The 22,197-nt window shown below is 48.0% G+C and overlaps 1 long non-coding RNA gene and 1 other non-coding gene across 2 annotated transcripts; both read right to left on the reverse strand.

Moving 5' to 3' along the window:
- Positions 1-641: 641 nt before the first annotated feature.
- On the reverse strand, positions 642-9,701 carry LOC144576927 (uncharacterized). Its single transcript, XR_013519775.1, has 3 exons — positions 9,280-9,701; positions 4,043-4,222; positions 642-3,705 (listed from the first exon to the last, which is right to left on the reverse strand). It is a non-coding gene; the product is annotated as an uncharacterized LOC144576927 (long non-coding RNA).
- LOC118143391 (U6 spliceosomal RNA) lies at positions 2,562-2,663 on the reverse strand. Its single transcript, XR_004727612.2, has one exon. It is a non-coding gene; the product is annotated as a U6 spliceosomal RNA (small nuclear RNA).
- Positions 9,702-22,197: the final 12,496 nt, after the last annotated feature.

Consider the following 22,197-nt stretch of genomic DNA (forward strand, 5'->3'; position numbering starts at 1 on the left):
TTTTGAGTGCCTCCTAGGTGCCCGTCGCACCCCCACGTGCTAACCCAGCGTTAATCCATTCTCCAGCCCATGTTCATGTTGCATCTGAAATTTCACATCGCCCTCATTACCATCTAGGGAACTAGATCAAACCTACCTGGATTCTTGTGAACCATTCATGTACATTTTTTGGGACTGGAGTTTCACATAGACCCAGAGAGTTTCTCAAAGTTCAAGACGGGTCATATTCCATGGAATATGGAAAGAGTTGGTGGATGATTGCACCTTTCTGATCAAGAACACATAGCCATTACAACTCAGCTCCACAGTACCTCCCCCTCCATTCTTAAGGGAGGGTTGAAATGGTGACTCCGTTTTCGGTTATGGATTACTTTTGTATTTTTCAGTATCACTGCTGGTCTGTAAGAGAACTAAACATCTGATTTTCCTCATTTCCTTGCAAAGAGATGTTCAAATATATACTTGAATTTATTATTTCTTCTGGTCAGCTGCAAAAACTGTTTTTCTTCCTTAACCCCCAGCATTTTTATCCTGGTAGCTACTGAGAGGTTTCCAAGGGGTTGGTTAAAAATGAAGGCATAATGCGTCCATAGTATTCGTTTTCCAATGGGTAAGAAGCAAGAACTTTAAGATTAAATTCAGAAAAATAATTGTAAAATGTTTTATTAAAGGATTACACGAATTTTGCAAGCAGAGTTTGTGATTTCACCAGCAATTCACTGACGTTTTTGGCTACTTAAAACCAATATCCCCAGCCCCATGACTCAGCAGCTAAATCAACAGCCAACATCTACTGGTAAGACCTCTAAGAAATCAGGCACTTGGTACTTTTACTTTCAGAGCAATTCTAAGGCGGGGCCCTGAAAGGGCTCCAATCTTATTTTACATGAAAATGGTTAGGGAGATAAAGATACTCTGCTCCTGCCAGAACCAGTAAATCTAGCAGAAAATCAGAGGCAGAGCATGATCCCAGGCTGCGACTGTTGTAAGATTCTTGGAGGCTGCAGCTCCACAGTCTGAGCCAGCACTTTGACATCACATTGTAGCTAAAATGTTAATGATTACTAGAGATGTCCTGAAATCTTTTCCATAATTCATAGGCTGCCAAATGCCCTCCCTGTTTCCATAGCTCCTGAGGCTTTCTTAGCAGGCCGTGGGGTTCACATTTACTTGTAGTCAGCATCAGAGCATTTAGTTATTATTTCTCACTTGCTGCAAGTTTGGTGAGCAGTTTTATTGGTGGTGGGCAGGTGGGGAATAACTGTCTAGAGCTAGTGGAATACCATACCTTGAAGCACAGTAGGTAGCACATGCATGGTGTCTGCAGGTGACTAGGAGCAAGGGAAAGTGAATCTGCTACGGCCTATAACTTGCTTAGATTACAGATTCTACCTGTGATATGTGTGTAAAAACCACCGGTCAGCTGGAGAAGGTGGTCTTTATGAAAGAGGGTCTCCGGCCAGATAGGGAACCTCAGGGTAGGATGTGGAGCTCTGGGGAGGTAAGATACCAGATGAGTGCAGAAGGCCTCGGGGGATCTAGGTGGATGGTCCTGCCTCATGACAGATCATACAGTTTTAGTATTTGGTTATCACTCAGTATTTCACGTACACCTGAGACTACATAAAGTGTATATAAATGTCTCTGTACCCACATCCCACTTAAGAAATGGAACATGAGAGTCCAGGCTTGGTGGCTCACACCAGTGATCCCAGTACTTTGGGAAGCTGAGGCAAGAGCGTTCTCCTGCCTCAACCTCCCAAGTAGCTGGGATTACGGGCATCCACCACCATGCTCGGCTAATATTTTTGTATTTTTAGTAGAGACGGGATTCACCATGTTGGTCAGGCTTGAATTCCTGACCTCAGGTGATTAACTCACCTTGGCCTCCCAAAGTGCTGGGATTGCAGGTGTGAGGTACCATGCATGCCCGGCCTGTTTTATTTTCATTTAATTTTTTTTGAGACAGTCTCGCTCTGCTGCCCAGGCTGGAGTGCAGTGGTGCAATCTTGGCTCACCACAACCTCCGCCTCCTGGGTTCAAGCAGTTCTCCTGCCTCAGACTCCTAAGTAATTGGGATTACAGGCACCCTCCAACACGCCCAGCTAAGTTTTGTATTTAGTAGAGATGAGGTTTTACCATGTTGGTCAGGCTGGTTTCAAACTCCTGACCTCGTGATCTGCCCACCTTGGCCTCCCAAAGTGCTGAGGTTACAGATGTGAGCCACCCCGCTTGGTACTATTTTATTTTTTGAGAGGGAGCCTCACTCTGTCACCCAGGCTGGAGTGCAGTGGTGTGATCTCGGCTCACTGCAACCTCCACTTCCTGGTTTCAAGCATCAAGTGATTCTCCTGCTTCAGCCTCGCAAGTAGCTGGGATTATAGGCACCCGCAACCATGCCCAGCTAAGTTTTGCATTTTTAATAGAGACAGGGTTTCACCATGTTAGCCAGGATGGTCTCCATATCCTGACCTCGTAATCCACATTTCTGCTTCCCAAAGTGCTGGCATTACAGGCATGAGCCACCACGGCTGGCCATATTTTAAATATAAAATTTTTTTGTAAGTACCGAACACTTCACAAATTTCTGTGCCATCTTTGCACAGGGCCCATGCTGATCTTCTCTGTATCATTCCAATTTTTTTTTTAGTATAGGTGATGCCGATTTTTTTTTTTTTTTTGACGGAGTCTTGCTCTGTAGCCCAGGCTGATGTGCAGTGGTGCCATTTCGGCTTGCTGCACCCTCCACCTCTTGGGTACTGGTTCAAACAATTCTCCTGCCTCAGCCTCCCGAGTAGCTGGGATTACAGGCACACGCCACCATGCCCAGCTAATTTTTGCATTTTTAGTAGAGACGGGTTTCACCATGTTGGCCAGGCTGGTCTTGAACTCCTGACCAGGATCCACCCGCCTTGGCCTCCCAAGGCTGGGATTACAGACATGATCCACCCACCTCGGCCTCCCAAAGTGCTGGGATTACAGGCATGAGCCACAGCGCCAGGCCGCTGCAGTTTTTCAACAGTCATGCTAGGTTGGCATTCCTCAGGGTGCCCAAATGAGAGGTATAAGGGTGAGGGGATTAAGTAAGAAGGCCCAGGGGAGCAGGGGAAGCCAGGAAGCAGCAGGCACCTGGGAGCAGAGTTCCCCTGGGAGGAGGTGATGAAGGGGGGCCCAAGTCAGAGCTGAGATAGAACACCTCCAGGAAAGTCCATCTCAGCAGGCATCAGAGGAAAGCATCTCTATTTGACATCAAAGTACTCAGCATGGCCTCCCTCAGGGCCCCAGCGCCTTTATCTTCAGGTTGGATGTGATAATAGCATCCTCTGGAGGAGCTCACAGTCTGGGAATTATTGCTTCAAGCTAGAATGGACGCCTAGAAGGCACTAATATCCCTAAATAGCATCTGCAGGAGGTTATTCAGCCGGTTTTCTTTTCATTTGTCTCTCTTCCCCACTTCATCACAGAATTTTAAGGTTGTCGCTGAGGTTCTTAAGGTTGTCACAGTGTCACTTAGAGGCAGGAGTGCTGGCCCCTGAGATGGGCCTTGTCTTGAAAGGAAGTGAGGTCAAATAACAATTGCTGAGTTCCAGATGGAAAATCAGGAGCCAAGTTCTTCAGAAGGTAGTGGTCCCATGTGATTCAGGTGTGGGGAGCAGGGTTTCACCACGCCTTCAGGCACACCACAAGATAATGAGAAAATTCTCCCTGCATGGATCAAAGACCAATAAAGTTGCTGGGCTGGGCACAGTGGCTCACCCCTATAATCTCCACACTTTGAGAAGGCGAGGTGCTCAGGAGTTCAAGCCAGCCTGGCCAACATGGCGAAACCCCGTCTCTACTAAAAATACAAAAATCAGCTGAATGTGGTGACAGGTGTCTGTAATCCCAGCTACTCAGTAGGCTGAGGCAGGAGAATTGCTTGAACCCGGAAGGTGGGGGATGCAGTGAGCGGAGATAGCGCCATTGCACTCCAGCTTGGGCAACAAGAGAGAAATTGTTTCAAAAAAGAAAGAGACTTTCTGATTTTCCACAAATCCCTTACCATTTCCTTGAAGTGAAGTCCTTGGAAGTAAAGTCCCCAAACCTCCTGCGCTGGAATTCTCTGACTAACTTTAGGCTTTTTGTTGTTTGCTTGTCTTGTTTCCTGGTGGTCAGGGAAATGCTGAGGAGAGAATGGATTTCCGCACAGCCTTTGTCAGAGCCTCTCAGGATGATCTTGAAGCTAGGAGGGAAAGGGAGATTTCTCTTCCGCATTTTGAATGGAAAAGCAAGTGGGTAGATTTCTAACTGGCTGAATGAGCCTCCTTAAAGTACTGATCTCAAAAGCAAAGGTAGGAGACTGGACGAAAGTGATAGACTGAGCATGGAGGCTCACCCCTGTAATCCCAGCACTTTGGGAGGCTGAAGCGGGCAGATCACCTGAGGTCGGGAGTTCGAGACAGCCTGACCAACATGGTGAAATGCTGTCTCTACTAAAAATACAAAAATTAGCCAAGCGCGGTGGCGGGCACTTGTAATTCTAGCTACTCGGGAGGCTGAGGCAGGAGAATCACTTGAACCTGGGAGGCAGAGGTTGCAGTGAGCTGAGATTGCTCCAGTGCACTCCAGCTTGGGCAATAGAGCAAGACTTCGTCTCAAAAAAAAAAAAAAAAACAAAAAACACAAAAAATGGAGAGAGAGAGGTGGGGCCTTTAGCAGGTGATTGAGTCCTGCCTTCATGAATGGGATTAAGGTCCTCATGAAAGAGGCTGGAGGGAGCCACCTTGCTCTTCCGCCACGTAAGGGCACAGCATCTATGGAGGAGGAGCAGAAAGCAGGCCATTACTTGATTCCAAATCTGTGGATGCCTGATCTTGTGCTTCCCAGCCTCCAGACTTGTGAGAAATAAGTGTCTATTATTTGTAAATTGCCCACTCTAAGGAATTGTGTTTTGGCAGTCTAGGTCATAGGCGAAGGCTCTGGATAAACATGAAGTTTTGGAGGAGGACATTATTCAACCTAGTAGAGCCTCCCACTCTACAGGGTCTCTCCACATGGCTTCTCATCATTCAGTAGTCTGTCTAGCCCAGGCATTGACAAGCTATGACCTAGGGTCCAAATTCTGTTTTTATAAATAAAGTTTTATTGAAACACAAACACTCATTTTTCTTTTTGGATACAGGGCTCACTCTGTTGGCCAGGCTGGAGTGCAGTGCTGCCAGTCATGGCTCACTGCAGCCTCAATCTCCCAGGCTCAAGTGATCCTCCCACCTCAGCCTCCCAAGTGACTGGGACCACAGGTGTGCACCACCATGCCTGGCTAAATTGTTTTTAAAAACCTTTTTGTAGACACAGAGTCTAGTATGTTGCCCAGGCTCTTTTTTTTTTTTTTTTTTTGAGATGTTGTCTTGCTCTGTCACCAGGCTGGAGTGTAGTGGTGTGATCTCAGCTCACTGCAACCTCCACCTCCTGGGTTCAAGTGATTCTCCTGCCTCAGCCTTGAGTAGCTAGGACTACAGATGAGTGCCACCATGCCCAGCTAATTTTTGTATTTTTAGTAGAGACGGGGTTTCACCATGTTGGCCAGGATGGTCTCGATCTCTTGACCTCATGATCTGCTGGCCTCGGCCTCCCAAAGTGCTGGGATTACAGGTGTTAGCCACCATGCCCCACCCCCCCATTTCTTTATGTATTGTACATGGCAACTCTCTAGCTGCAATGGCAAAGTCCAGTAGTTTCAACAGAGACTGCAAGGCCCACAAGGCTGAAAATATTTACTATCCAGCCCTTTGCAGAGAAAGCGTGTGTACCTGTGGTCCATCCCAGCTTCTCACATGGCAGCTGTAGCCTGAAAACAAATGATCCAAGAGGACAAGCGCCAGTGTGCAAGTGCTGATGGCCTCTGCTTGCTGATGTCTCATTGGCCAAAACAGATCCCATGGTCAAACCCAGAGTCAAGGTGGTAGGCACTACCCACAGGCCTGGATACCAGGATCCCCCACAACCCAAGAGAGTTTACCACAAGGGTGTTGGAGGTGCTGAAATGGAGGCTCAACGAGGAGACCTTTTCTTTCTTTCTTTCTTTCTTTTGAGACAGGGTCGACTGGGCATGGTGGCTCACGCCTATAATCCCAGCAATTTGGGAGGCCAAGGAGGGCGGATCACCTGAGGTCGGGAGTTCGAGACCAGCCTGACCAACATGGAGAAACCCCGTCTCTACTAAAAAAAAAAAAAAAAAAGACAGGGTCTTGCTGTGTCACTGAGGCTGGTGTGTAGTAGTATGATCATGGCTCACTGCAGCCTCAACCTTCAGGGTTCAAGTGATCCTTCCATCTTAACCTCCTGAGTAGCTGGGATCACAGGCACACACCACACCAAGCTTATTTATTTATTTAGTAGAGAGAGAGTCTCACTTTGTTGCCCAAGCTGATCTAGCACTCAGGTTCAAGTGATCTACCACCTTGGGCTTTCCGAGTGCTGGGATTATGGGCATGAGCCACTGTGCCCAGCTGATGAGGAGACTCTTGCCTTGTCCCAGGGAGAGATTGTGGTGGCCACGCTGACAGTCGCAGTCTGTCACTGTAGGTCCTGTAGGTTGTGGCAGTGGATATGTGAGAAGTGACTGGATTCCAGATAAATTTGCAAGCAAAGCTGGTAGTTTGGGCTGGGCACAGTGGCTCGTGCCTGTAATCCCAGCACTTTGGGAAGCCGAGGTGGGAGGATTGCTTGAGCCTAGGCATTTGAGACCAGCCTGGGCAACACAGCAAGACCTTGTCTCAACAAGCAACAAAAATTAGCTGGGAGTGGTGGCATGTGCCTGTGGTCCCAGCTATTCAAACAGCTGGGGATAAGTAGTCCTTGAGCCCGGGAGTTGGAGGCTGCAATGAGTTATGATTATGCCATTGCACTGCAGCCTGGGTTCAGAGTGAGACAGTCTCTTAAAAGACAAAATGAGGCCAGGTGCAGTGGCTCATGCCTGTGATCCCAGCACTTTGGGAGGCCAAGGTGGGTAGATCATGAGGTCAGGAGTTCAAGACCAGTCTGACCAATATGGTAAAACCCCGTCTCTACTAAAAATACAAAAGTTAGCCGGGCGTGGTGGTGCACACCTGTAGTCCCAGGTACTAGGGAGGCTGAGGCAGGAGAATCACTTGAACCCGGGAGGCAGAGGTTGCAGTGAGCTGAGATTGAGCCACTGCACTCCAGCCTGGGCAACAGAGTGAGACTCCATCTCAAAAAAAAAAAAAAAAAAAGACGAAACATAAACCACGTTCAGTGAGTACAGTGATGCATGTTTCAGCAGGATGGACTGCATGTGTGACAGTGGCCCTATAAGAGTATCACGGAGCATATATAGAAGAAACCTCATCCATGGAACTTGATGTGGCATTGCAGATCTAGTAGGGGTAACAGTCGCTATTCAGTAATGGTGCTGGGGCATTTGGTTTTCCATAGGCAAAAATATATGTGCAGGCATGGTGGCTCACATCTGTAATCCCAGCACTTTGGGAGGCTGAGAAGGGCGGATCACTTGAATTCAGGAGTTCAACCTGGCCAATATGGCAAAACCCCGTCTCTACTAAAAAAAAAAAAAAAAATACAAAAATTAGTTGGGCACGATGGCGCACCTGCAGTCTCAGCTACTTGAGAGACTGAGGCGGGAGGATTGCTTGAACCGGAGAGGCGATCAGCGAGCTGAGATTGCACCACTGCACTCCAACCTGGCAATAGACCAACACCTGTCTCAAAAAAAAAATCATAAAAAATAAAAACTATATATATACACATGTGTGTGTGTGTGTGATAGAATAAAACAATATATACCACCTCAGTTGGTGTAAATACACCCTTTGATGTTCATTCAATGAAAAAATTGCCTAAAGACTTAGTGCTCAGAAGGTAACTCCATGGTTAAGCAATGGATGACTGTTTTTAATAACACAGCATTTTTCCATTTAAAATATTAATATCTTCCTAATTATGGATTTTTGGTGTTACTTTTAATGTCTTTGAATACTGCATTAAAATAGGATTTCTCTCGGTTACTGAGTTTTTTTGGTGTCTCCTTGAATTTTGTACCCAGGCTAGTGTCTCACTGGCCTCACTCTAATCTCTTAGCTCAGCTTGATGTGGCAGCTCACGCTTAGGCGGCATCAATAAAAGGATAACTTGGCTGGGCGCCGTGGCTCATGTCTGTAATCCCAGTGCTTTGGGAGGCCCAGGGGCTTAGATCACCTGAGGTCAGGAGTTCAAGACCAGCCTGGCCAACATGGTGAAACCCCATCTCTACTAAAAATACAAAAATTAGCTGGGTGTGGTGGCACATGCCTGTAATCCCAGCTACTATGGAGGCTGAGGCAGGAGGATCGCTTGAACCTGGGAGGCGGAGGTTGCAGTGAGCTGAGATCTCAACATTGCACTCCAGTCTGGCAACAAGAATGAAACTTTGTCTCAAAAAATAAAAAATAAAAAAGTAAAATAAATATATAAATAAAAGGATCACTCAGGGTGTGGTCGCTCACACTTGTGATCCCAGCACTTTGGGAAGCTGTGGGAGGATCGTTTGAGACCAGCCTAAGTAACATAGTGAGACCCCTGTCTAATCTCTTCAAAAGTTAAAAATATTAACCGGACATGGTAGCATGCACCTATAGTCCTAGCTACTCAGGAGCCTGAGGCAGGGTGAATGCTTGAGCTCAGGAAGTTGGGCTGCAGTGAGCGATGATTGGGCCACTGCACTCTAGACTGGGCAACAGAGCGAGACACTGTCTCAAAAAAATAATAAAATAAGAAACAGAATCACATCTGGTGTGAAGTTTGTACTCCTGGGAAGGGTCTTTGGTTCTGAGTAGCAAGCCTACGTAGGGCCCCTCTAAGGGAGACAGGATGTGAGAGACACAGGAACACACCTCCCCAAGTCCCCTAAGAAGAAAGCAGACTTGGGATCTGAACTCAAGTTACTGAAGTATTGTTATTATGCAATCAAGGGAATGGAGCTATTCTCTGTGGCTCCAGAGATGAGGATGATTACAGAGAAAATTTCCAGGGAGGCCAAGGGCATCTCAGTTTAAGAGAAGAAACCATTTCCAAGGTGTTCCCATGCCATCTTGGTTCAGGAGGAGCTGTTCAGGAGAACCTGGGGACCCTCTGTAAGAGGCTCTGGAGAATTCCAGCATCTGAAGGCTGCAGTTTGGGGGCTTTACCATACACACACACACACACACACACACACGCGTGCACACACACTATGGATGCATATATGTATAATATATATTTGAGGCAAATTAAAATTAAACTTACTTTCCATTCTTCTGAGATCTTTAGAGTATCTCTGAGATTATTTGTGAAACTTCAAGATTAAAAAAATAACAACAGCAAGAAACAAGGCTAAGAATCAGCATCCCAGGCTCCTTCCTCTTAATTTTGTTAACCACAAAAATTAAGCTCAGCAAAGACAAAGACACTTCTGTTACCTCCCAATTAGTCTACCCTGTTTGGCCACAGTCCCAGACCTCACTCTCGATGCCTGTGCACGGATTCCTGGCGAGAGAGGCGCCATCCGGGGCTCAGTGCCAATGCTCCTCTCTCGGTCCTGTCCTGAGGGTGTCCTTGAGCTCACTCTGGACAGAGGCTCTTCCTCCTACTGCTGGGTCCTCAGATCCCAGCTCCCTAAGCAAGGACTTATGTTTTACCAGTGCTTCCTTTTTTTTCTTTTTTCTTCTGAGACGGAGTCTTGCTCTCCCCCCACCCACCCACACACAAAATCCAATGGGAACACTTCCGCTATGACAGGAAATATCCTCTCTCTCTCTTTTTTTTTTTTTTGAGACAGAGTTTTGCTCCTGTTACCCAGGCTGGAGTGCAATGGCACGATCTAGGCTCACCACAACCTCTGCCTCCTGGGTTCAGGCAATTCTCCTGCCTCAGCCTCCTGAGTAGCTGGGATTACAGGCACGCGCCACCATGCCCAGCTAGTTTTTTGCATTTTTAGTAGAGATGGGGTTTCACCATGTTGACCAGGATGGTTTCGATCTCTTGACCTCATGATCCACCCGACTCAGCCTCCCAAAGTGCTGGGATTACAGGTGTGAGACACCACGCCCGGCCTGCATCTAATCTTTTTAAAAAACAGCTTTATTGAGATATGATTCACATAATATACAATTCACCTATTTAAAGTGCACAATTCAGGCTAGGCACTGTGGCTCAGCACTTTGGGATGCCAAGCCTGGCGGATCACTTGAGGCCAGGAGTTCGAGACCAAGCTGGCCAACATGACAAAACTCTGTCTTTACCCAAAATGCAAAAAAATTAGCCAGGAGTGGTGGCACGTACCTGTAATCCCAGCTACTTGGGAGGCAGAGGCTGGAGAATTGCTTGAATATGGGAGATAGAGGGTGCAGTGAGCTGAGGTCATGCCACTGCACTCCAGCCTGGGCAACAGGGCAAAACTCTGGCCCTAAAGGAAGGAATGCTACATAGACAGGCCAAGAAAAGTCTGGACAGGCCTTGTAGGGGGTTTAGATCATGGGCCTTTCGTCCCATTTCTACACAGTTATCAGTCATACCCATGTAGTGAAGCCTCCATACAAAGCCAGGAGGACAGGGTTTGGAGGGCTTCTGGATAGCTGAACATATGGAGATTCCTGGAGGGTGGTGAGAGCAGGGAGGGCATGGAAGCTCTGCTTCCCCTAACCCCCGCCCTGGGCATCGCTTCACCTGTATCCTTTGTGAGTCCTTTATAATAAACCTCTAACATAAGTGTTTTCTTGAGTTCTGTGAGCCATTCCAACATATTAAACCCAGGCCAGGCACAGTGCTTCACACCTGTAATCCCAGGAGTTTGGCAGGCCAAGGCAGGCAGATCACTTGAGGTCAGAAGCTCGAGACCAGCCTGGCCAACATGGTGAAACCCTGTCTCTACTGAAAACACAAAAAATAGCTGAGTGTGGTGGCACGTACCTGTAGTTCTGGCTACTCAGGAGGCTGCTGCAGTAGAACTGCTTGAACATGGGAGGCAGAGGTTGCAGTGAGCTGAGATTGTGCCACTGCACTCCAGCCTGGGTGACAAAGTGAGACTCCATCTCAAACACACACACACACACACACACACACACACACACACACACACTAGCTGGATATGGTGGCACACGCCTGTAGTCCCAGCTACTCTGGAGGCTGAGGCAGGAGAATCACTTGAAACCAGGAGTGGGAGGTTGCAGTGAGCCAAGATCACACCACTGCACTCCAGCCTGGGCAACGGAGTGAGACTCTGTCAAAACAAACAAAACAAAACACCCCAAGAGGGGGTCATGGGAACCTCAAATTGAAGCCAGTGAATCAGAAGGTCCAGAGGCTCAGGCTTGTGACTAGTGCTGGGGGAGACAAGTCTTGCGGGTTGAGCCCTGAACCTGTGGGATCTGATGCTATCTTCAGGTAGATAGAGTTGAAATTGAATTGCAGGACACCCAGGTGGTGTCCACCCCCATACATTTGGTCACAGAAGTCTTCTGTGTTGAATGTTGTGGTGTGAGGAAAAACAGTTTGGACAGAGTGTTTTTTCGGACACAGGTGGTGCTCTTCAGGAATCCACCTGCACCTGTGAGATTCTGAAGACGTGGACCCAACCTTCACAGACATCCAGTTACCTTCCCATGGGGACTTGTACTACAGATCACAAAAGATATCCATACTTTTGTGTGGCTCCAGCAGGATCTCTCTGATCTATGAGGATTGATGAACCAGCCACATCTCTCCCCAGCTTCCTGGACCAATGGCGCAAACCTAGCTCAGAAACCCAGCAAGCCGCCTGATGCAGCATTAGCCAGGCATCTGTGGTATGCAAGTTTGGCACTGCTTCGCTGTTTGGATGTTTTTCTCCTTCAGGCGGAAATTTACAAAGCACTCATGCTCCAAGTACCATGGCAGAGACAGGAGGTGAAGCAAATTGTAAAAAGTTCAACCTTGGTGTTGAGTTTCTCCTTGACTAGTTTTGAAGCGAATGATGGGATGTGGATGACCTGGGTGTTTCCTCTTGGGATCCACCCACTCACAGGTGTTCTCTGAGCACCTTACAGTATGAGAAGTTGAATTGGGAGGGGAGAGGTACTTTCTCTCTCTCTCTTTCTTTCCCTCCCTTCCTTCCTTTCTTTCCTTTTTTTTTTTTTGACAGGGTCTCACTCTGTTGCCCAGGCTGGAGTGCAGTGGTGTGATCTTGGCTCACTGCAACCTCAACCTCCTGAGCTCAAGTAATCCTCCTGCCTCGGCCTCCTGAGGAACTGGGACTACAGGCACATGCCACTACACCTTGCTAATTTTTGTTATTTTTTTTTTGGTAGAGACGGAGTTTTGCCATGTTCCCTAGGCTGGTCTTCAACTCCTGGGCTCAAGCAGTCTGCCCTCTTTGGCCTCACAAAGTGGGTACTGATTTCTCTGCCGCTTATGGACACACCTTCGATGGGGGATATCATTGGAGGTGCTTTAGCTTGTAATCTCCAGCAACATCCCCTGCAAGATGCCTCCCCAAACATGATCTGGTTTGCGGAGTCACCCTTGTCTGGAGGAAAACATCCCTAATTTAGCCCTCGAGATTACACATATTAAGTTCAACTAAGTACGAACTCATATTAACTACAGTTTCTAAACGTACAAGGAAACCAGCCATCGTGAGTGAGAATCAGCAGAAACTATGAATGACAGACTTAGGCCGCCTTAGAATTTGGGAGTGATCAGATACAGATTATTTATTTTATTTTATTGAGATGGAGTCTCACTCTGTTGCCCAGGCTGTAGTGCAATGGCACAATCTGGGCTCACTGCAACCTCTGCCCCCACCCTGCCCCTCCAGCTCAAGTGATTCTCCTGCCTCAGCCTCCAGAGTAGCTGGGATTATAGGCGTGCATCACCACACCTGGCTAATTTTTGTATTTTTAGTAGAGACAGGGTTTTGCCATGTTGGCTAGGCTGGTCTTGAACCCCTGATCTCAGATGATCTACCCACCTCAGCCTCCCAGAGTGCTAGGATTACAGGCATGAACCACTGCACCCAGCCAGATACAGATTATTAAGCACAGAGTTGTAAGGCAAATGTACTGGGTGTGTCTTTCTTTCTTTCTTTTTTTGTTTTTTTGTTTTTTTGTTTTTTGAGATGGAGTCTTGCTCTGTCTCCCAGGGTGGAGTACAGTGGTATGATCTCGGCTCACTGCAGCCTCCTCCTCTGGGTTCAAGCGATTCTCCTGCCTCAGCCTCCCAAGTAGGGAGCTGGGATTACAGGCCCTTGCCCCCACACGTGGCTAGTTTTTTGTATTTTTAGTAGAGACAGGGTTTCACCATGTTGGCCAGGCTAGTCTCAAACTCCTGACCTTGTGATCCGCCCACCTCAGCCTCCCAAAGTGCTGGGATTACAGGCGTGAGCTACTGCACCTGGCCTGCGTGTCTCTTTCTCGCTTGCTTTCTTTCAGACAGAGTGTTGCTGTGTTGCCCAGGCTGGAGTGCAGTGTCCCGATCTTGGCTCACTGCAAACTTCACTTTGAGTTCAAGCAATTCTTCCACCTCAGCTTCCCAAGTATCTGGGATTACAGGCACCCGACACCATGTCCAGCTAATTTGTGTATTTTTAGTAGAATCAGGGTTTTACCATGTTGGCCAGGCTGTTCTCAAACTCCTGACCTCAAGTGATCTGCCTACCTCAGCCTCCCAAAGTGCTGGGATTATAGGCATCAGCCACCACACCCGGCCCCGGTGTCTTTCATCTAGCTGCTACCGGGAGCTACTGTGTACCATGTGTTTTTGTGTCCCCTACATTAAAGTTCTTTTTCCTGGCTAATGTGGTCCAGACATGTTGGCAGGGATTCTAAAGTAATAATCCTGTGACCATATGACTGTGAGAATAATTCTTTCCTAAGGAGAGGGATCTTCATCACACACGTACCCGTCTCTTTCACTTCCTTCAATACCCCTTCAGATTTCATCTCTCTTTTCATTTCCTGCAGCCCTTCTTGCTTCCATGCCCCTTGGTGTTTTATCATATTTGTTTTTTTCCCCATTTTGTAGCTAACTATCTCACCAGTCACTCCTGTCTGGAGGAAAACACCCCCAGTTTAGCCCTCAAGATTACACTTCTGAAGTTCAGCTAAGTACAAACTCATGATACCCAGTTTCCAAATGCACACGGAGACCAGCCATGTTGAGTGAGAAACAGCAGACACTGTGAACAGCAGACTTAGGCCTCCTCAGGATTTTGGAGAAATCAGATACAGATTATTAAATAACTACTATGAATTATTTGGGGGGGTGCTTTTTAATTTCTAGCGGGTTTTTGTTGTTGTTGAAACAGAGTCTTGCTCTGCTCCCAAGACTAAAGTGCAGTGGCGTAATCTCAGCTCACTGCAACCTCCACCTCCTGGGTTCAAGTGATTCTCCTGTCTCAGCTTCCCGAGTAGCTGGGATTACAGGTGCCTGTCACCATGCCTGGCTAAATTTTGTATTTTTTTTTTGAAAAATAAAAGACAGGGTTTCACCATGTTGGCCAGGCTGGTCTTGAACTCCTGACCTCAGGTGATCTGCCCACGTTGGCCTCCCAAAGTGCTGAGATCACAGGTGTGAGCCACCACGCCCAGCCTTTTTTTGAAAACAAATTTTGCATTTTTAGTAGAGACAGGGTTTCACCATGTTGGCCAGGCTGGTCTCGAACTCCTGACCTCAAGTGATCCACGTGCCCTGGCCTTTCAAATTGCTGGGATTACAGGCATGAGCCATCATGCCTGGCCCTGATTTCTATTTTTAATAGAGATGGGGTCTTGCTATGTTGCCCAGGCTGGTCTTCAACTCCTAAGCTCAAGCAATCCTCCTGCCTTGGCCTCCCAAAGTGCTGGGATTAAAGTGTGAGCCACTGTCCCCAGCCAAAAATTTTTAAAATGAGTTTAAAAATGAGCAATAAGAAGAGATTTCTAAAAATAGAAATGTTAATTTAATTTAATTTAATTAATTTTTTGAGACAGGCTTTGCTTTGTCGCCCAGGCTAGAGAACAGTGGCGTGATCCTGGCTCACTGCAACCTCTGCCTTCTGGGTTCAAGTGATTCTCCAGCCTCACCCTCCCGAGTAGCTGGGACAACAGGTGTGCACTACCACGCCTGGGTAATTTAAACATTTTTTTGTAGAGACAGGATCTCACTCTGTGGCCCAGGCTGGTCTCAAACTCCTGAGGTTGTGATCCTCCCTCCTTGGCCTCCCAAAATGCTGGGATTACAGGCATAAGCAACCACACTTTTTATTTTCTACAGAGACCAGTGTCTCACTGTGTTGCCCAGAAATTGTTATATATCGAAGGCGCCTGCCACCATGCCCAGCTAATTAAAAAAAATTTTTTTTTTAATTTTAAAATTTTTACTAGAGATGGGGTTTTTCCACGTTAATCAGGCTTTGTCTTGAACTCCTGACCTCAAGAGTGCACTCATTTCAGCCTCCCTAAATGCTGGGATTACAGACGTGAGCCACTGCGTCTGGCCTAATCTCTGAATTTCTTAACCTCTCATAGTTTTTTTCTCTATCTCTCTGCACTGGATTCTGGCTAACTTTTCCACTCAGCCTTTCTGGGGTCAAGCCTGTCTTCAATTGTGTCTAATAATCTGCTCTTTAACCCATTCATCTTTATTTCTAAAAGTTATGTTTAGTTCTTGTTTTAAAACCAACATGCTCTGGCCAGGCACGGTGGCTCATGCCTGCAGTCCCAGCACTTTGGGAGGCCTAGGCAGGCAGTTCACTTGAGGCCAGGAGTTTGAGACCAGCCTGGCCAACATGGCGAAGCCCCATCTTTTCTAAAAATACAAAATGTAGCTGGATGTGGTGACATATGCCTATAATCCCAGTTACTCAGGAGGCTGAGGCAGGACAATCCTTTGAACCTAGGAGGTGGAGGTAGCAGTGAGCTGAGATCGCACCCCTGCACTCCAGTCTGGGTGACAAGAGTGAGACTCTGTCTCAAAAACAAAACAAGACTGGGCGCGGTGGCTCAAGCCTGTAATCCCAGCACTTTGGGAGGCCGAGGCGGGTGGATCACGAGGTCAACAGATCGAGACCATCCTGGTCAACATGGTGAAACCCCGTCTCTACTAAAAATACAAAAAAAAAAAATTAGCTGGGCATGGTGGCGCGTGCCTGTAATCCCAGCTACTCGGGAGGCTGAGGCAGGAGAATTGCCTGAACCCAGGAGACGGAGGTTGTGGTGAGCTGAGATTGCGCCATTGCACTCCAGCCTGGGTAACAAGAGCAAAACTCAGTCTCAAAAAAAAAAAAAAAAAAAAGAAAACCAAAACAAAACAAAACAAAAAAACCTTGAAGTTAATCTGATTTTTTCTTTTGCACCTCATGTTCAGTTTATCAGTAATTCTTCTTGACTCTGCCTTCAAAAAATACAGCTTTCTGCTTTCAGCTCGGAGGAGGCCAAGGTGTAACTTTCTTCAGTCATCCTGAATCTGAGTTCATCCGACACCAGCTGCCTCCACCCTGCTGTCAAGGTTCGACCCCAGTGAGATCAAAGTCGCATACCTGAGGTGCACTGGGGGTGAAGCTGGTGCCACATCTGCGTTAGTTCCCAAGATAGGCCCCCTGAATCTGTCTCCAAAAAGGTTGGTGATGACATGGCCAAGGCAACCGGAAACTGGAAGGGTCTGTGGATTACAGTGAAACTGACCATTTGGAAAAGACAGGCCCAGATTGAGGTGGTGCCTTATGCCTCTGCCCTGATCATCAAAGCCCTCAAGGAACCACCAAGAGACAGAAAGAAACAGAAAAACATAAAACACAGGGGAAATACCATTTTTTTTTTTTGAGACAGAGTCTTGCTTTGTCACCAGGCGCCAGGCTGGAGTGCTGTGGCGTGATCTCGGCTCATGGCAACCTCTGCCTCCCAGGTTCAAGCAATTCTGCCTCAGCCTCCCAAATAGCTAGGACTACAGATGCGCACCACCACGCCCAGCTAATTTTTGTATTTTTTTAGTAGAGACGGGGTTTCACCATGTTGGTCAGGATGGTCTCGATCTCTTGACCTCGTGATCCGCCCGCCTCGGCCTCCCAAAGTGCTGGGATTACAGGCGTGAGCCATGGTGCCCGGCCAGGAAATATCACTTTTGATGAGATTGTCAATATCACTCGACAGATGAAGCACGGATCTTTAGCCAGAGAACTCTCTGGAAACATTGGAGAGATCCTGGGGACTGCCCAGTCTGTGGGCTGCAATGCTGATGGCCGCCACCCTCATGACATCATAGATGACATCAACAGTGGTGCGGTGGAATGCCCAGCTAATTAAGAAGCACAAAGGAAAATATTTCAATAAAGGATTAGTTGACAGGCCGGGCAAAGTGGTTCATGCCTGTAATCCCAGCACTTTGGGAGGCCAAAGCGGGTGGACCAACTGAGGTCAGGAGTTTGAGACCAGCCTGACCAATGTAGTGAAACCCTGTCTGTACTAAAAATACAAAAATTAACTGGGCATGGTGGTGCGCACCTGTAATCCCAGCTACTTGGCTGAGACATGAAAATCACTGGAACCTGGGAGGCAGAGGTCACAGTGAGCTGAGATTGTGGCACTGCACTCCAGCCTAGGTGAGGGAGTGAGACCCTGTCTCAAAAAAAAAAAAAAAAAAAGGGGGCCAGGCGTGGTGGCTCACGCCTATAATCCCAGCACTTTGGGAGGCCGAGGTGGGTGGATCACGAGGTCAAGAGATCGAGACCATCCTGGTCAACATGGTGAAACCCCGTCTCTACTAAAAATAAATTAGCTGGGCATGGTGGTGAGCGCCTGTAGTCCCAGCTACTCGGGAGGCTGAAGCAGGAGAATTGTTTGAACCCAGAAGGTGGAGGTTGCGATGAGCCGAGATTGTGCCATTGCACTCCAGTCTGGGTAACAACAGTGAAACTGTCTCGAAAAAAAAAAAAAAAAGGATTTTTTTTGACAATTAAAAAAAAAATGATAGAAAAGATATATAGGCTTCAGGCTCCAGATACCTTTTTTTTTTTTTTCTTTTTTCAAGATGAAGTTTGGCACTGTTGTCCAGGCTGGAGTGCAGTGGCTTGACTCAGCTCACTGCAACCTCTGCCTCCCAGGTTCAAGCAATTCTCCTGCCTCAGCCTCCTGAGTAGCTGGGATTATAGGTGCCCCCCACTACGCTCAGCTAATTTTTGTATTCTTAGTAGAGACAGGGTTTCACCATGTGGTCCAGGCTGGTCTCCAACTCTTGACCTCATGATCTGCCTGCCTCGGCCTCCCAAAGTGCTGGGACCACAGGTGTGAGCCACTGCACCCAGCCAGACAGTTCTCTAAGTGCTTCTCACTGCTTCTGTTGCTGCTCATGTAGGCTGGGCCTGCGTTACCTCTTGACTGTGTCAGCAGGATCGCCTGCTAACTGGCCATCCTGCTTCTGCCCTGGCCCCCCACAGCCTTTTCTGTGCACAGACTGTCCAGCTTAGTGACACCATCAGATCATGATCATGATCTTCCTCTGCTCAAAATCTGCCAATAACTTGTGGAGAAAATCCAAGCATTCTACCATGGTCTATGAGGTCCTCTGGCATCTGCACCCCCAGTCACCACTCTGATTTCTTTTTATCTTCTTTTTTTTTTTTTTTTTGAGACAGAGTTTTGCTCTTGTTACTCAGGCTGGAGTGCAATGGTGCGATCTCGGCTCACCGCAACCTCCGCCTCCTGGGTTCAAGCAATTCTCCTGCCTCAGCCTCCCGAGTAGCTGGGACTACAGGCGAGCTAATAATTTTTTGTATTTTTTAGTAGAGACGGGGTTTCACCATGTTGACCAGCATGGTCTCGATCTCTTGACCTCGTGATCCACCTGCCTCGGCCTCCCAAAGTGCTGAGATTATAGGCGTGAGCCACCGCGCCTGGCCCTTCTTTTTATCTTCTTGTTGTCTCTAATGCTGACATATTCAAGGGCCTGGAGAAAGGTCAGTTTGGCTGTACCAAGTAAGCGAATGAGAGGGGGAGAGGTACAGGGAAGGAGGACGCATGGAATTGTGTCTTGTGGTTCTCCCTCTGAGAAAGAGCTGGCCATTCAGCTGGGGAATGCAGTTAACTGGCAGGCTACCATTTTTCATCTTTTTTGTTTTGTTTTGTTTTGGTTTTATGAGAAAGGGCCTCACTCTCTACCCTGCAGTGGTATAATCATGGCTCACTGCAGCCTCCATCTACTGGGCTCAAGCGATCCTCCTACTTCAGCCTCCTGAGTAGCTAGGATTACAGGCACATGCCACCATGTTTGGTTAATTTTTAAGAAATTTTTTTTTTTGTGGAGATGGGGTCTTGCTATGTCGCCCAGGCTGATCTGAAATTCCTGGGCTCAAACAATCCTCATGCTTTGGCCTCCCAAAGTGCTAGGATTACAGACATGAGCCACTGCACCCACTAGGACTCCAGTTTTTGAGCCAAGGCCATGCTCTGTCTGGGAAGCCCCAAGAGAATGACTGAGCCTGCTGGGGTGCCAGGCCGGGTCATTTCTGCACAATGGGGCTGCGTGGATGAGCCGCATTTGCTCCAGAGCTCCCCACTGGGTTAGCAACACGGTTCTGCATCACCATCTGAGACTCTTCCTCCTTTTCTTTCACAGCCGCTACCCCCAATACACCCTTTCATTTTCCTTTAAGAGTTTTTGGGAAACAGGTGGTTTCTTGTTACTTGGATAAGTTCTCTAATGGTGATTTCTTGAGATTTTGGTACACCCATCACCCAGGCAGCGCACACCTTACCCAATGTGTAGTCCGAATACACTCTCACATTCCCAGGTCCACCCGAGTGCTCACTTCCTGGAGGACCCCACTGACTCAACCATCTGGAGAGGAGAGGTGGGCAGGGATTGGACCCTATAGGGCCTCATGGGCCCTGGTAAGGGGTTTGAATCCTGTTTTGGTTCTAATGGGAAACCATCGCATGGTTGTTTTTTTTTTTTTTTTGAGACGGAGTTTTGCTCTGTCTGCCCTCCAGGCTGGAGCACAGTGGCTCCATCTCTGCTCACTGCAACCTCTGCCTCCTGGGTTCACACGATTCTCCTGCTTTACTCTCCTGTGTAGCTGGGATCACAGGCGTGCGCCCCCACACCTGGCTTTCTTCATGTGTTTTTAGTAGAGATGGGGTTTCACTATGTTGGCCAGGCTGGTCTCAAACTCCTGACCCTTAGTGATCTGCCTGCCTTGGCTCCCAAAGTGCTAGGATTATAGGCATGAGCCACCGCTCCTGGCCTGGATTCACCTTTAGAATGATTTCCTGGACCGTAGAAAATAGGAGTGAATACAAGAACCGGGTGGTGATCTTTCAGGAGAAAGATTCTGCTTGGATTAGGCTTGCAGCAACTAAAGTGCTAGCAGTGGTTGGATTCAGGACGTGTTTTGGAGGGAGAGCCAACAGGCTTGCTGATGGGTGGGATGAGTGGTGTAAGCTAGTGGTGGGAGCATTTGCTGAGGTGGGGAAGACAAGAAGGGGAATGGAGCTGGAGAGTGAGGACGGTGGCAGGCTGGAGATGCCTGGTAGACCCCCAGGGGAAGGCTGAGAAGGTGGTTGGGATTACAAGTCTTGGAGGTGGGAGGAGAGACCAGGCTGGACACTGACATCTGGGAGGTGATATTCAAAAGCAGCAGAGCTGGCTGAGACTGAGGAGAGAATGCGCCAGCACTGAGCACAGAGAAGCAAGGAAGGAAATAGGCGGTTTCCTCATCTGTATTATGGTACATACAAAATACTGCCTGTGTTTCAACAATTAAAACTATGAGGTTGGCCAAGTGTGGTGGCTCACGACTGTAATCTCAGAACTTGGGGAAGCCTGGGGGCACAGGGTGGGGGGGTGTGCAGTGGGAATCACTTTCACTCAGGAGTTTGAGACCAGCCTGGGCAACATGGTAAAACCCCATCTCTACAAAAAATACAGAACTTAGCTGAGCAGGCTTGGTGGCATGCCTGTAGTCACAGCTACTCAGGAGGCTGAGGTGGGAGGATCTTTTGAGCCCAGGAGGCAGAAATTGTAGTGAGCTGAGATCACACCACTGCACTCCAGCCTGGATGACAGAGCCAGACCCTGTCTCAAAACGAAACAAAACAAAAAGCAATGAGGTCGATATACAGTGTATGTCAAACATGGGAAAGCGTCCATAACACAGAAAGTGAAAAAATAAAACCTCCGAACCACGTGTGTAATCCCCGACTGCGTGTGTGCGTGACTGCGCATCTGGAGTATGCAGAAGGCCTTGACTGTGGTTAACAGGTCAGCAGCAGCTCCCTCTGCAGAGGGAGCTGGAGGGAGGACAGGAAACGGAGGGGTTTGCTTTTGCCGCTCTACACATTGCTTGGATATTTTATCTATTCCTTCATTTCATTTCGTTTCATTTTGCTTTGTTTTTTACAAAAGGCATGTATTCCTTGTAGTGGACAATTTCCGGAGCCCACACCTGTTTGCCTGTGGCTGGGACTCAGCTCAGACACAATAAAGAAAGGGTGGCCAGGCAAGAGGCAGTGACATCCTGTGTTCCCTGGGGCAGATCCCAGAGGGGACCATGGGGAGCTGGAAGGTGGGGACTGAGCGGCCAGTGGTACATCTGGGTTTTCATCTTCAGTTCCCCCTCCTCCGCCTACAAGCACAGCCTAGGCAGAGCCCTGGAGGGGCCACTCTGTTTTCCCTTTTTCATGGGGAAGGGTTTGTTTTGGGAGGAGTTCTCTTCTTGGGCAGAGTGGCCCCAGGGCTCCAGAGGTAAATACAGGCACCCCAAGTTCTTCGGTCTCTTTTTACATTGTTTTCCCCATGGGGTGTTGAGGACTGGCCAGGGCACGTTTCCAAAAGTTCCTTGGATTATTTAGAAAACACCTTACATAATTCAACCTGAGGGACCCTGAGAGGTAAAGCAAGCGTACGGTGGCCAAACAGAAAGTTCAAATTTAGGGAATAGTGTTGTTTTGATTAATTAACTATCTCAGTCTCCCAGTGAGGGATCTCTCAAGACGGTACAGTAAAAAAAATAAAATAAAATAACAACAAAAGCCTCCCCAAACTGTGCGGTCATGTCTTTGCCTGTCCTGGAGGGTCCCTCAGGTAGGTTTTACATGAGCTGGGGTGTCTTGAGTGAGTCCACAATCTGGGAGGCAGGCAGTGCCAACCCAAATGACTACAGGGGACGGAAGACTAGGTCAGGGGCGACCCTCAGGGAACCCTGGTCCGCTGGTTGGC

The sequence above is a fragment of the Callithrix jacchus genome, chromosome 7 (genome assembly GCF_049354715.1).
Source record: "Callithrix jacchus isolate 240 chromosome 7, calJac240_pri, whole genome shotgun sequence".
Lineage (NCBI taxonomy): Eukaryota > Metazoa > Chordata > Mammalia > Primates > Cebidae > Callithrix > Callithrix jacchus.